This window comes from Alosa alosa, chromosome 18, assembly GCF_017589495.1.
Source record: "Alosa alosa isolate M-15738 ecotype Scorff River chromosome 18, AALO_Geno_1.1, whole genome shotgun sequence".
Taxonomy (NCBI): Eukaryota; Metazoa; Chordata; class Actinopteri; order Clupeiformes; family Clupeidae; genus Alosa; species Alosa alosa.
Window position 1 is genome coordinate 25,165,562 of NC_063206.1, and position 12,699 is coordinate 25,178,260.

The window sequence follows — 12,699 nt, forward strand, 5'->3', positions numbered from 1 at the left end:
TTTAATTATATCTTCAATGTGTCTGAGATGTTGTTTGTCCATCTGTCTGGTGAGCCAAACACAAATGTCCACTATGGTGTAGGCTAGGCTAGCTAGCCTACATTAAATATTTATTTTATTCTATTCTAATCCACCATGCTGCTTTTCAAGTAGCCTATGTTTAGGATTCAGCTGAAAAACTCTAGCCTGGCGGGCCATCCTATATCATTGAAATGTATAGTCTGGCATCGAACCATTCACCTCGCTTAATCCAAGGGGCGGGCAGATAATTGTCTTTCAAACTGCCTAGGCATGCAATAGGCCAGCGCTACGACCATATCCGTATCCGATTAGGCAAACGCGGCAAATACATCCTTCTTCGAAAGGAATGACTTAAGTGCATTGTGTTGCTCAACTTTCAAAGAAAAGCACAAGTCCAACTTCTCCAAAGTTGACGCCAACGCCGATTCAAACAACCGCTCTTCGTTCGCCATAGCCACCTTCCTTGTTGTTCACTGTTGCAGGACTGTCGTTATCCTGTTAAGCCCGCCTTAAGACTCTCTAACAAAATAGAGCGCTGTGATTGGATGAGGTCCACGGCGTCAGCCAATAGAAATCCCTATGGTTTGATACTAGACGTACAGGCTGAGCAAATTCATTTGCCGCCGCTAGGGTGCGTCTAGATTTCTAGGCTAGAAAAACTCTAGCGCTCTTGAAAAACTTGTTTGGAAAAGAATGGATAGGCTAGGCCTATCATGTGATGTCGTGGTCTTATCGCCCTCTCACGGTGAATTGCACGGATGAATATTACATGATTTTGTGCTTCTTTGTCAATCGGACCTTCGTCAAAATGAAACGTCATTGTGTGACTAGTGTAAAAATAGCGGCCTGATTGAACATGCACTGAAATAACTGAACATAATTGAACATAACCTGAACAAAACCTACCCCCTACCAGGTTAAGTTCAGAGCCTATGTTACCATAGTTACTTACAGGCGCGCCTGCCGGTGTACGTCCGTACGCACTGTGCGTACCATCAGGCTACTCAACACCAAGAGAAAATTTCCCGTGTGTGTGTATTCACACCAAATTGGCCCACCATACCTTCCCAACTATGGACAGTATCTCCCATTAGCTGCATGCCATCAGGCTACAATTTACAATTTTCTATTGAAGTTAGTGAATACCTTATCAAAATTAACGTGCACACATTTTGTTTGAGCAGGAGAGAGAGAATACGCGCGCAGGCACGCAAATAGGCTACTTGTTGTTTTCTTTTACTCGGCTATCTATATATAGTTATCAGCACACATTGTTGAGTTAATTCACTAACTCAATACTCATCATGGATATCACAAGTTTGAACAACGAAAACAGAAAGGATGCAGCAAAGCTAGAGGAGTTATTCCAGATGGGCAAGAACAAGGTAGGCAATTGCTTGTCAGAACGTTAGACTGCATTAGACAGCTGTTTAAAGGAATATTTCAATTAATCATAAAATGGCCCTGATATGTCACTAATTAAGAAATCATGTTCATTTCAAATACTTATATCACTGACAACAGTAGTCCGGCCAGGATATTGTCATTTAAAAAGTGAAGTTGCAGCCCTCAACTGATGTTGTGTTTTGTCATGTCATGTTGTGTTTTGGCCTGATGCGCCACCCTCCACCTATCTACTAATCACAAAGTCACTAGTGTTTCGCCATCAGGGTTGGCAACCTCGAGTCAAGGGGGAGGGGATACACCGCTCTTCAGTATTTTGAAAGTGATTGCAGTACCAGTTTTGGCCACAATCTTACAAATGGTTCCTTTAAAGCCAGACGTCACGGTAAGCTAGAACAAAACTAAAGGTAACTTTAGCCTGTATAGGGCTGTATGAAGTTGTCCAAATGAATAGGTAATTGAAGACGTTGTTGTTGTATTATTGCATGTGAATGTTGCTATGCTACTTTTTTGCTGACCAATGCACGGACCTAAAACCCGAAAACGGACAAATATTGTCCACGCGTGAAATGTTTTTTTTTTTTTTTGGGGGTCAGTGATGGGTGTGCGTACCATAGCATTAATTCCTGCAGGCGCCCCTGGTTACTTACATAGCCTGATCATTTTTGAGCTTACTGGAACTGAAATTCCAGGTTTACCGTTTACTCTGGGTTTACATACCCAGTTCAGTTCAGAGCCTATGTTACCATAGTTACTTACATAGCCTGATCATATTTGAGCGTTCTGGAACTGAAATCCCAGGTTTACCGCTAACTCTGTGTTAACATACCCAGTTAAGCCAGTAAACCTGCTTTCTGGAATACCCCCCTGCTGCTTGTAGTCTTGTGTTGCTTCCCTGCCGGATCAGAGTATCATGCGTATGCTTTTGATCTGGTAGGTTCACTGTACAAAGCACTCCACCCAGTATATCAGTTTTCTATTGATGTTTAAGTTGATAACTTCGATGTTTCCCATGTGTTATACTATTTTACATGCACTGTAAGAATTGTACTGCATTTTGCATGTTTTGACAAAAAGTTTGTTAATGTTTTCCTTTTGACTAGAAGTTTCTCCATACTGGTTAACGTAACTAGCCATAAACTCCGCTAGCCATGCCCATGCTTTTAATGTACTGTCTTATCTAGCATGCATGGGTTGAACTGCGTAGTTAAACATTTATTGGAAATAATATTACTCAGCGGGCCCTATCATGACAGTCAAAAGCGCATCGTCACTCGTCAATGTGTCCAGTCCACATTGGGAGGGGTTTCGTTATTAAACGTCGAGCGCATGGCGCAACAAGGTGTTCCTAGGTTTTTTAATCAGTCATATGGGTGTGTTTGGGGCATAACATCATTTAAACCAATGAGAATGACATCTGTCATTCCCTTTAACGGCGCGATGTCAAATAAATACATCGGTATTTTGACATTCAAAGGCGCATTTGAAGGAGGCTGCTTATGAGACCATGGGCCCTATCATGACATTCTAAAGTGCATCGTCACTTGTCAAAAGTCTATTCAAATTTTGTAGGATGTCCAGTTCACATTGGGAGGGGTTTCGCTATCAAAGGTGGAGCGCATGGCGTAACAAGGTGTTCCTAGGTCTTTTAATCAGTCATATGGGTGTGTTTGGGGCGTAACATCATTTTAAACCAATGGCGTTTAGCGGCGCCCGCGATATGTCAAATAAATGCATCGGTATTTTGCCATTCAAAGGCGCGGTTGAAGGAGGCTGCTTATTGAGACCGTATAGAATAGTCATTCTTAAATCATGCTTTACTAAAACCTAGCATAGCCTTCACGCATTTGCACTCGTCTATTTGAACTCATTGGCAAAGTGAAACTAACTTCACCAAGGAGTCAGTCAACGGTTGGTTCGTGCACCTGCCAATATGACTGGTGACATGCGCTCTTAAAATAGCATATGAACAACTCGCCATTGACTTCTGACCAGGTTTAGGTGGTGTATGATAGCGATTTTTAGACAACGCGCTAGGCCCCTCCCTAGGTTGTTAATTGCCACACCCCTGGGCGCAATGCTTAAAAAATAAACGTGCAAAATACCGAATTCAACTTTGCGCGGGTGAATAACGAGTATTAGGCCATGCGCTGGTGACCCAAAATACAGCCCCATATGGAATAGTCATTCCACTAAAACATGCTTTACTGAAACCTAGCATAGCCTTCACGCATTTGCACTCGTGTATTATTTGAACTTATTTACAAAGTCAAACTAACTTCACCAAGGTGTCAGTCAATGACAAGACAGTTAGGCCTATATGCAGTTACTTTCACTATTGACTGACAATGGGTTACCATCGAAAACATAGGCTGAAAAAAGCAACACTTACCCAAACAGTGCTCAAATTACTGAATAAAACAGCATTTATCCTGCAGAGGAGTTGCTTATATCTTGTGACAGTGTGTCTTCAGCTGTGCTCCATACGTGTCTCTCCCTCTCCCCTAATTACTTTTAACCGTCATTACCAATTTGCAAATGATGGTGAAGTACTACTCATCATGAGATGTACAGTATTTCGTAATATCTTTATTCTAATTATGTTTCCTATTGTAATCGTGCAATTTGTAATGTTTTGCTTGGACGTGGCTGGTGTGCGTTCATGGATGGTAGGTGCACCCCCCAATATGACTGTTGACAATGCGCTCTTAAAATAATATATAAACAGAGGCGGACAGAGTACACAGCTTCATTACTTGAGTAAAAGTACAGATACCCTTTGCTAAATTTTACTCAAGTACAAGTAAAAGTACAACAGTCAGATGTCTACTTAAGTAAAAGTACTGAAGTACTTGTTTTTAAAAGTACTTGAGTATCAAGAGTACAAGAGTAGCCTACATTTTCTAAATACTGCCACAGTGCTTACATTTATGTACAGAAACGTCCTACATGGAGTTATGAAAAATGTTAATGTTAATGCCTTGGAGAATGTAAAAGGAATTGGAAGTAAAATCAAGTCATTTTCATCTTTTTACCATGTTGCCAGGGATGGGCAGTATTTCTAATACTGTATATGTATTTTAAATACGTAAAATACTATTTTGTAATTGAAACACTTGAAGCGAAAACTATCATTAACTTGTTCAGAAAATTGAAATAGTCTGGCAAGGTGGGGCCACAGGTTGTCACATTCCCGGGATGGACCTGCTGCGTCTTCATCCATTGTTTCGTCCATGGTTTCGTCTCTTATCTAAATCTGACCATGGAGTTGACTTTGGCGGGAAAAGCTGAAGGTGATTGACTGATTGCTTCCCAATCAGTGGCGCCTGCACAATCCAATCACGTTTGAGAGGGAAACAACAAATTGAGGGTTTCCGAGATTTTTCTTTTTTCCTTTTTTTTAGATGTAGTAACGGGTACTCACGGTTATAGAAATGTAGTGGAGTAAAGAGTACAATAATTGCCTCTCAAATGTACTTGAGTAAAGTAATGAGTACTCTCCAAAAATGATACTCGAGTAAAGTACAGATCCCTCAAAATTGTACTCAAGTACTGTACTCAAGTAAATGTACTCCGTTACTGTCCGGCTCTGCATATAAACAACTCGCCATAGACTTCTGACCAGGTGTACAACAGCGATTTTTAGACAATGCGCCAGGCCACTCCCTAAGTTGTTAAGCGCCAGTGTGCAAAATACAGCCCTGCGTCTCTCATGTGTGTAGTATAGCTTTGATATGAGACAACAGTGAATGTTAAGCGAGTTATCCCGAATGTAATTAGCTGTAATTCCATGTGTGTGAACTTCTGTCTGGTGTGCCTTGCTTGCTAGCAAGCGATAGTGTACAATGGAATATTTACGTAGTAGTAACGCAATACATGATTTATATGTTGCTTGTGCAGATGCTGTACATGTGGTACACTGAAGCCTGAAGGCAATGTTTTGATTTATTTACGGAGTACGGAGGTATGTGGCTCCGTAATGTAAATAGGTTCTAGTGAAGTGCTGTAACTTTATGCAGTTTAGTTATGCCCATTCTATATGGGAAATTAAATGTCATGATTCAGATAATATTATGCATTTTCTATTACTGAAAGAGTAATTAGTAGAGTAGCCATATGCGTTTGATCTGATGCTGTACATGTGGTACACCGAGGCCTGAAGGCAATGTTTTGATTTATTTAAAAGAAAGAAAAATTCAACATGTCCCCCTGATGCTTGACCACCATTACACTAGGCTAAATAACTAGCCATACCTGAACCGTTGCACCCAAGATGATAAAATGCTTATGGTATATTAGTCTCAAGCCCATACCCACTCATTTGTGATTTGCACATACAGTACACACACACACACACACACACACAGACAGGCAAGCACATACACACACACACACACACACACACACACACACAAATATCCGCACACACATACACACACACACAAAAGCACGTGGCACACACACACACACGTAAACACACACACACACACACCGTTAGCACCCTAACACACACACACACACATACACACACTTATACACAAAAGCAAACTCACACATGCACACACTCATTTACATGCACATGAGTTGCAGGAGTAGGAGAAGGAGACAAATTGACAAGTGTGATTTATTTTTGCAGAGAGAATGTGCAGGACCGAGCAGCGATCATATTTTGTACCGCTATGCAGTACATCTAGTTTATTGCTGGCGTTACTCATGTTACTCTGTGCGTATTAGCTACAGAGGATCTGACACTTCAAATGCTGGCATATCATGTTGTAAACCTTTGTCAATAAGTGTCACATTTTAAATTAAACTGTGTTAAACAGATGTGAACGGCAGGCTGAACACATCTGCAACAGAAGGAGGTTGCTACTATATAGTACAGTACGCTGTGTTTGGAAAATAGGCTCCCGCTAGATTTTCGTGTAAAAATGTATTTTTTTGCATATTTTGCTGATATAGTCTAAGGAACAAGATTTTTCAAAATTTCAAAACTTCAATGATCCATCTTTAGTGTTTTTATCTGTATGTTTAGCGATACTTAAGTATAGCGATACTTAAGTATGGAGCTACTTTGAGCCTCGTAAATGGTGTAAAACAGTGATTTATTTGCATGGCTAGGCCGATGCCCGAGGCACCCCCATTGAAAAACTGTTTGTAGCATCGGCTCACTAGCGCCAGATTTCTGAGTGCAGGGGACAAGCCGAGATGAGCTATGAGACATACGTTCACACTCGGTATCATGTTTCAACACACTTTAGGTCAATATCACACCGGAATTTTCTTTTAATTTTAAATTCAAGGATCCATTCATTTTTTCTGTTAGTCTGACATTTCCCGGGTTGCCAAATTCGGTATGATATGCACCCTACACATAGCCAACACAATGACTTACTTTCAATTTCAATCCTGTTGTCATAAAACCTGGCAACCCAAAACCCAGTTTTTGAAAGCTAAATGTTGGAAGGTATGACATAACCAATCAGGAGAAAAACAATAAGAGTGCCATCTTCCATTCCCTAAAAGCAAGTACTGCATGTACCATGGCACAGTACCACCATATGGATGAGCAAACACATTCCTGTAGAAGGGATGTGCTGAAGGCAGACTCTTTTACTCTTTTTGAAGATAAAAAACTTCAATCAAAAATCAACACTTACCCCTACTAGATACTCACACAAATGTGAAAGTGTGCAAAACAAAATGAGAACGTATGTATGGAACTATTGTTGGAATGCTTGAAACCAGGCGACGCCGGTTTGCCTCGTCATAGCCAGTCTAAACTCTGACTCACTCGGTCAGACACCCCAAGTTTTTGTTTTTTAAATGTAAGACAAGGTTCAACAACAACGAAAACAAAACGAGGGTGTAGGGGTGGTCCACTGTGTAAGAAAGCTGGACCATGACCCGGATCAGGAGTGAGGTTTAGGGGGCTGTAGGAGTGTAACGGTAGGTGTGCAGTATGTTGGTAAACCTCCCTGCAGACACCTATAGAGTAGTGTTGCAGCCTGGGCTTTTATTATTTGCTTTGCTTTTGCTTTGCTATTGCTAGCATGCTCAACTCCTTATCCGAGGTACTGCTGTTTGTGGGTTTGAGTCCGGACGAGTGATAGGCTGAGCCACGTGGTCCAACACAACACAGATTACACAGGCAAACCAGCGTCCCCAGGTGTATGGAGTATGTTTGTGTCTGTGTACTGTCTACACTCATGTACCCAACACCCCAATAACATTCCAATGAATGTTAAAAATGCTAAGGACATTCATCCAAGCACACCAGCACAGTCTTTGAATTGCGTTGCCAGGGACTCTTTGCTTAGGTCAGTGGTTCTTAAACATTTTATCTGCCGACCCCCAAAACATATTGGCCAAGTCTCGAGACCCCCTTCTCTCCAGCCAATGAAATTTAGTATCATTTTGGAAAATGTTGTAGGACTGGCATTGGAGGCAGAGGCAGAAAATGTTTTCTCTCATCAGTACGCTATGTCAACATCAAAACCAAGCCTTTGACAATATATATAACTGGCAGTCCTGTGGCAAGAACAGGCTGCATAATGTTCTGTCACTGGTAGGCGTACGTACAGCATCTTTAAAGTTATCGTTGCAAGAGACGCAGGTAGAGATTTGAGTTTACGTAACACAAAGCACCCACATTCGGAGGAACATTATGGAAACATTGTAAAGTGTAACCCTATATCTAGGTCTACTGAATATCCCAGTTTTTAAACATGTTGGTCTGAAAATCTTCTTTGCGACCCCTCCCATATTTTTGTCAACCCCCCTGGGAGTCCCGACCCCCAGTTTAAGAAACACTGGCTTAGGTCTTACTACCAGGCTTTTAAATTCCTGAGAGTGCACCCTCAAAATAACTGAAATAATGGCCATTTAACTTTAGACCACGTTCCTTGGTCAGTGGTGTAATCATTTTTTGTGGCGTCAAAATAGCTTTCCTTTCTTAAATATTCTTATTCTTGGTACTTCACTGAGTCATCCCTCAATATTTGTCTATATTTTATCAGTCTTTCTGCACCACTTTTTCTTTTATGTTTAGACATGTTGGCAATTTGTTTCTATATTCATGGGTATCATCAGGTCCCTTTCCACAGGTGTATACAATCAAGCACCTAGATTATAAATGCAGACTGCATGGTGCTTGACTAATACACCTGTGGAAAGGAACCTGATGAAACCCATGAATAGCACTAGCTTAATCATTGAAATTAAACTTTTATTTCAGGTTTTAGGCCTAGTCTTAAATATGCTAAAATGTATTTTATATATATAAATGTGGAATTGGAAATATCACTGATTTGCCAAAATATAGGACCTAGCGTTCCATTTAGTCACAACCGAAACTTCAATTTATGTTTCGGTTGTGACGAAAAGGTATATTTTTGAGCCTATCTCAAAGATGCTAGTCAGCACATGGTTAGATAGCACAGTTCTGAACATTTATACACAAATAAAAACTACATTTTCAAAAAAAATAACCAAAACAACTTGATTAATTGAAATAAATATGTGCTCGGTAGTGACGTTCTTAAATGTCACCAGCCTGATTTTGAGACTTATGAATGCATTTACTCAAAAATGATTGGACTGATCTACTCACCATGTGGCCATGAGAGAGAGAGGGATACACACACACTTCCTGGTCCAAAATGGAGCTGTGTGGCTAAAATCATTACCATCCTATGGGCTAAACCTTAGTGTTTCAGTTGTGACATAAAAATGCGGGACAACATTTTTTACATAATGATTTATGATTTTTGTAAAAAAATGCAATAAATATATTTTATCAATTGCTTTTATCATAGGTATTCAAAAGATCTTTATAAAAACATGCGTGGAAAAAAATACAAAAATGATTTCATTTTATTTTTCATAAGGTGAAATTTAGGCCTTAGAATTTGGGACAGCCACCTCTCAATTGAAAGTACCCTAAACATGATGATTTTTATACAGACCTATATTAAGCTTGATGCTACCTCAAATATTGTTTTAGTTCTTAATAGATAATAAAAAGATCTTCATAAATATGTAACATTTTTCTATATAAATGCTTTTTAAATGAATTTTTAGGGTCTGGGACAGCAATTTGCACGAATTTGGTAGAATCGCCCAATTATGCATTATACAAATGATGATGTCACCTAAGTGTGAAAATCAATCGTGAACATTTTGTAAGGCCCGTCTTTTGCTCAAACCTTTTGCATTTCTAAAGAATGCCTTTTGCATTCAATTTACATGTGTGAATACCTGTGTTTGATCTGTATTGTCTTAGCTGGCCATGGCCAAAGATCCCCAACACCCGCTCATGCATAAAGTGATCCTTGTTCTGGCCCCTCTACTGAGAGGGACTGTGAAGGGTGCAGTCCCGTCCTTTATTTGGCTAACGCAGGTAGGCCTACTAATCACCTTTACTTTCTTTGGTTGTAGGATAGTCCGTGATTCACATTAGTTTTGGCTATCACCGCAATTAGGCTACTAAACGCAAGGCTTACCCAAGTTCTAGGCTATTCTGTCGCCACATTTATAATATTGCTATAAAACCTTCGTTAGTAACAGTCAATACTTTTGCCTGCATCAAATCGTGCATTCGCATTCAGTGTGCTACCATCGGCTTAACGTGAGTTCTAAGCATCTTTGTATGCTTATATCTGATTTCACTCGACAGTGAATGCATGGATATATGTTGTAAGACATGTAAAATAAATGAATGACACTGGCACTACGCACAAATTAATGTAGCCTAAACTTACACCGCACTTTCCTAATAACTTAAGTTCTCTCGCGTCACTGACAGTAGCTAGAATGCATAAAAAAACACCGGGAAAAACAGTGTTCAGTCCACCAAGTCATAAGCTATCGGCGCTGCGCAGCTTCAGTTGTGATATTTATCTTAACGGAGTGTAATCGTAGGTAATGTCATGTATGAAAACTAGTATTGTTAGGCAATACTATAAGTGCAAGTCCAGGGCAGCTGAGGTGTGGCGATGACATCATCGATCACGCCAAGCAGGATGTCTTGGTTTAAGCTGTCTAAACGAACTCAAACTGGCTACGGTTTCAGAATTCTCCACTCTGGGACCAGGTTTCAGAAAAGTGCGGTTTCGGGAAGTGCGTTTACAGGATTCGTTTGGACGCTCGGCCAAGACGAAGCAAAACCTCTGCGTTTAACCTAAAAATCGTCTCCGTGTGGACAGGCCCTCAGTCCTGGGCCTACTTGATGTCTTATAGTGAGATAGGCCAACCTCATTATCATACAGTATTGCTCTGTAAATATGTGTTGTGAATAATACATTCATGTTTGGTCTTGAATTAATACTTGTAATGTGGGCAACAGTCAGATCATGGTTTCATTAAAACTGTGCATAGTTGTAGACTAAGAATTACACAGTAGCATAAAGTTATGATATCCACCTGGGCCACACCCATCCACCTCAGACAACAAAGGCTCTGATGAGTCGGGGGTGGCCCAAGTGAATGATATAAGTGGAGGCTCTTGTCCTCCTCAAGGTTTCTTTCCCATCTTGGCTCTTCTGCTTTCCCATCTTGGCTCTTCTTTTCCATCTTGGACCTCTTCTCTGGGTCTCTCTCTTTTCCCCCTCTCTCCCTCTCCCTTTCTCTCTCTCCCTCTCTCTGTCTCTCTTTCTCTCTCCCCCTTTCCCTATCTCTGGGTTTGTATTGTTTTATCTGGTGTATTTGTTATCCCTAACTTGTCAAGTTTACCTCTGTGATTTGTTTAAGTTTCCTTTGTTACCATTTGCTATTTTGTGACAGTAGACCATGCGAGTTTACTTGTACATTCAACTGAAGTGATATTGGTTACATTTACCTTTAAGGCTTAATGCCTAATACATTGTTCATTTGCCTACCAATCGGATATCCCCAATTCTCGTAGTGTGCCATGCCATTCTCCTTCATAGCTGATAAACTAGTTACTTGGTAATTGATTGGTGATACAAATTATTAATCAAATGGAGTCAGATTAACGAGTATGTAATAATATCATTGCCATTTAACTCTTCATGCTATTTGTCCACACAAGCTCTTTCAAGTGAGGATATAGCTCGATGTCTCTATGTTTCCGAGGCTATATATAATTTCTGAGTGTCTTACAATTTGAAGACAAAAAAAAATATTGTTCCTTAGACTCTATACTAGCAAAATATGCAAAAAAATATCAATTTTTACAAGAAAATCCAGCGGGATTACACAAGACACCGTACTATTAACTCCAGCTGCAAAGTCAACCATCCTCACCAGCTAACACAATAATCCAGTTACAGTACAACAACAGTATGAAAATTACGGGAAGATAATTGCTCAGATTTTCTTTATTAGACCACTCGAAAATAGGCTATGTCAGTTACTGGAGGTATTTTAATATTATCTTTTGTTTTGCTAATGCTGAGGCCTTCCTGTGGTTTTGATCAGCCTAATAATCTCTGAAACATCAATTGTAAACACTAAGGTGAAATGTGTTGCCACCAGAACAGACAGAAGCATTATTATGCCACCAGAATAGACGTTTATCAGCTTTGAGGTAAAATAAAGTCTCGCAAATTCACATTATGTAACATCCATAATGTACAGTGTTGTGTGTAACGCGTTACAAAGTAACGAGTTACAGTAACGTAACTACTTTTTCGAGTAAAAAGTAGTGTAACGCACTACTACTAAAAATTTGGTAACGTAACGTAGTTCCTTTTTCATATCGGCGCAATGTTACTTTCCCAGGGACAGATTTGACAGCGACGCTGCTTTCTCAGCTGCTCAACTGCCAGCCTATTGATACGATTTGCACTAGCATTGCACCAATTTCGGAGGAGCGCCTGTTTAATGAAAAAGTATAAGGCTATAAAATAAGCCCTCATATATTTTGTGTTCACCTATATGCCCAAGATGTATCGAGGCTATGTTATTTGATATTGTTTCATAGGGCTTTAGTGGTGGTGTTGAAGCCTATAAGCCCAATGTTTTCTTGTCAAGTGCTCTGTTTGTGGCATTTTTTATAATAAAGAGCACAAAAGAAATACCTGTCATTTCCTCCATAGTAGAACTTTATGTAGGCCTACACATTTAGGAACAGATACTGGGTTCTGCCCAAAGTCGAGCAACATAAAAGTAACGTAAAAGTAACAAGTAGGGGCAATTCCATGCAAAGGTCATCCTTACCATGGAAAAAAAAGTTGTGCAAACGCAAATAGAACTGTTGTTAAAATCTTCATTTAGGTCTATATTTTATTGTTTGTAACTGATCTGATTGAA